The following is a 3,846-nucleotide window of genomic DNA, read 5'->3' as shown; positions in this document are numbered from 1 at the left end:
ATAGCTACCAAAAAAGAAACCCTAGGAATAAATTTAACCAAAGAGGTGAAGGATACCTGCTATAAAAACTATAAAACATTGATGAAAGAAATTCAAGATGGCACAAATAAATTGAAAGATATCTGTGTTCATGGACTGGAATAATCAATATTGTTAAAAAGTCCATCCTACCCATAATGATGTATAGATTCAACACACTTCCTATCAAAATATTAATGACATTCTTCATAGAAATATAAGAACAATCCTAAAATTCGCATGGAACCACTAAAGGCATCAAATAGCCAAAGCAATCCTGAGCAAAAAAGAATAAAACTGGAGACATCACACTGAATTCAAAATACACTACAAGGCTATAATAACCCAATTGGCATGGCACTGGCATGAAAACAGACACATAGACCAACGGAGCAGAAAGAAATCCAGAAATAAATCCACACATTTACAGTCCATTGATTGTCAACAAAGGTGTCAAGAACACACATGAGGAAAAGGACAGTCTCTTCAATAAATGGTGCTGGGAAAACTGAATATTCACATGTGGATAAATGAAAGACCTCTATCTTTCATCATATTAAAAAAATTCAAAATGGATTAAAGACTGAAATGTAAGACCCAAAACTGTAAACTACTAGAAGAAAATACAGGGGAGACACTTCACAAAATTGGTCTGGGCAAGAATTTTTTGGATAGGACCTCAGAATCACAGGCAACAAAGGCAAAATAGACAAATGGGGCAAACCAAAAAGCTTCTGCATAGCAAAGGAAAAAATCAACAGAGTGAAGAGACAATCTTAAGAATGGGAAAAAATATTCACAAACTTTCCATCTGACAAGGGACTAATATTTAGAATGCATAAGGAATTCAAACAACTCAATACCAAAAAAAGAAAACCCACAAAAAATCAGATTTTAAAATAAGCAAAAGATGTGAATAGACATTTCTCAAAATAAGACATACAAATCACCAGGTAAATGACAAAATGCTCAACATCACTAATCATCAGGGAAATGCAAATCAAAATCACAATGAGATATCACCTCACCTCAATTAGAATGGCTGTTATCTAAAAGATGAAAAGTAAAACATGCTGATAAGGATGCAGAGAAAAGGGAACTCATCTTTTTAAACACTTTTTTTTTTTTAAAGGTAATGTCTCACCATATTGCCCAGGTTGGCCTCGAAGTCCTGGACTCAAACTATCCTCCTGCCTCAGCCTCCTGAGTAACTGAGACTACAGGCACACACCACTGTACCCAGCTGCTAGAAAGGAAAATTCTTATACATTATTGGTGGAGATATAAATTAGTACAACTATTATGGAAAATAGTATAATGTTTCTCAAAACATTTAAAAATAATTACCATATGATCCAGCAATTTCACCACTGAGTATTTATCCTAAGGACTAGAAATCAGTATGTCAAAGAGAAACCTGCGATTGAACTCACCTGCAGTTTTTGGGGTTCCTGTGGCTTTCTTCTTTGTTGGAGCCAGGCCTACACGCCAGCAACCATGTCGAAGGGACCTGCAGTTGGTATTTATCTTGGCACCACCTATTCTTGTGTGGGTGTTTTCTAGGACAGAAAAGTAGAGACAATTGCCAATGATCAGGAAAATCGAACCACTCCAAGCTGTGTCAAGTTTACGAACACTGAATGATTGACTGGTGATGCCACAAAGAATCAAGTTGCAATGAACCCCACCAACACACCAAACATTTTTGATTCCAAACATCTGATTGGACGCAGATTTGATGATGCTGTTGTCTGGTCTGATATGCAGCATTGACCCTTCATGGTGTTGAATGATGCTGGCAGGCCCAAGGTCCAAGTAGAATACAAGGGAGAGACCAAAAGCTTCTATCCAGTGGAGGTACCCTCTATGGTTCTGACAAAGATGAAGGAAATTGCGGAAGCCAACCTTGGGAAGACTGTTACCAATGCTGTTACTTTAATGACTTTCAGTGTCCAGCTACCGAAGATGCTGGAACTATTGCTGGTCTCAATGTATTTAGAATTATTAATGAGCCAACTGCAGTTGCTATTGCTTATGGCTTAGACAAAAAGGTTGGAATGGAAAGAAACGTGTTAATCTTTGACCTGGGAGGTGACACTTTCGATGTGTCAATCCTCACTACTGAGGATGGAATCTTTGAGGTTAAATCTACAGCCAGAGACACCCACTTGTGTGGAGAAGATTTTGACAACCGAATGATCAACCATTTTATTGCTGAGTTCAAGCACAAGCATAAGAAGGACATCAGTGAGAATAAGAGAGCTGTAAGATGCCTCTGTACTGCTTGTGAATGAGCTAAGCGTACTCCCTCTTCCAGCACCCTGGCCAGTATTGAGATCAATTCTCTTTGTGAAGGAATCGACTTCTATACCTCCATTACCCGTGCCTGATTTGAAGAAAAGAATGCTGACCTGTTGCATGGCACCCTGGACCCCATAGAGAAAGTCTTTTGAGATACCAAACTAGACAAGTCACAGATTCATGCCATTGTCCTGGTTGGTGGTTCTACTTGTATCCCCAAGATTCAGAAGTTTCTCCAAGTCTTCTTCAATGGAAAAGAACTGAATAAGAGCATCAACCGTGATGAAGCCATCGCTTATGGTGCAGCTGTCCAGGCAGCCATCCTGTCCGGAGACAAGTCTGAAAATGTTCAAGATTTGCTGCTCTTGTATGTCACTCCTCTTTCCCTTGGTATTGAAGCTGCTGGTGGAGTCATGACTATCCTCATCAAGCACAATACTACCATTCCTACCAAGCAGACACAGACCTTCACTACCTATTCCGACAACCAGCAGGTGTGCTTATTCAGTTTTATGAAGGTGAGTGTGCCATGACCAAGGATAACAACTGCTTGGCAAGTTTGAACCCACAGGCATACCTCCTGCACCCTGAGGTGTTCCTCAAATTGAAGTCACTTTTGACATTGATGCTAATGGCATCCTCAGTGTCTCTGTTGTGGACAAGAGTACAGGAAAAGAGAACAAGATTACTATCACTAATGACAAGAACCGTTTGAGCAAGGAAGACATTGAACGTATGGTCCAGGAAGCTGAGAAGTACAAAGTTGAAGATGAGAAGCAGAGGGACAAAGTGTCATCCAAGAATTCACTTGAGTCCTATGCATTCAACATGAAAGCGACTGTCAAAGATGAGAAACTTCAGGGAAGACTAACGATGATGACAAACAGAAGATTCTGGACAAGTGTAATGAAATTATCAACTGGCTCAGTAAGAATCAGGCTGCCAAGAAGGAAGAATGTGAACATCAGCAGAAAGAGCTGGAGAAAGTCTGCAACCCCATCAACACCAAGCTGTACCAGAGTGCAGGAGGCATGCCAGGAGGAATGCCTGGGGGATTTCCTGGTGGTGGAGCTTCTCGCTCTGGTGGTGCTTCCTCGGGATCTACTATTGAAGAGGTTGATTAATCCAACCCAAGTATAGATGTAACATTGTTCCACACATTTAAAACATTGAAGGACCTAAATTTGCAGCAAATTCTGTGGCAGTTTTAAAAAGTTCAGCTGCTATAGTAAGTTACTGGGCATTTTCAACACTTGAATATGGAACATATGCACAGGGGAAGGAAATAGTATTGCACTTTATAAACATTGTATTATAAGTGGAAAATGCAATGTCTTAAATAAAACTATTTAAAATTGGCACCATTAAAAATAAAACAAAGAGAAACTTGCATTCCCATGTTTATTACAGCAGTATTCACAATAGCCAAGAGATGGACTCAACCTAAATGTTTATCTATAGACAAATGGCTAAAAAATAGTGGTATATACACACAATAGAACACTATTCAACTATAAAAAAGAATGA

At 39.3% G+C, this 3,846-nt stretch overlaps 1 pseudogene across 1 annotated transcript; it reads left to right on the top strand.

Annotated features, from left to right (window-relative positions):
- The first annotated feature begins 1,446 nt into the window (after positions 1–1,446).
- On the top strand, positions 1,447–3,443 carry LOC105523349 (annotated as a pseudogene). Its single transcript, XR_001003589.1, has 2 exons — positions 1,447–2,890; positions 3,349–3,443. The product of XR_001003589.1 is annotated as a heat shock cognate 71 kDa protein-like (transcript).
- The last annotated feature ends 403 nt before the right edge of the window (positions 3,444–3,846 follow it).

The sequence above is a fragment of the Colobus angolensis genome, unplaced genomic scaffold, assembly GCF_000951035.1.
Source record: "Colobus angolensis palliatus isolate OR3802 unplaced genomic scaffold, Cang.pa_1.0 Scaffold46, whole genome shotgun sequence".
Taxonomy (NCBI): Eukaryota; Metazoa; Chordata; class Mammalia; order Primates; family Cercopithecidae; genus Colobus; species Colobus angolensis.
The sequence above is the reverse complement of the archived record's forward strand: the minus strand, read 5'-3'. Positions and strand labels throughout refer to the sequence as shown.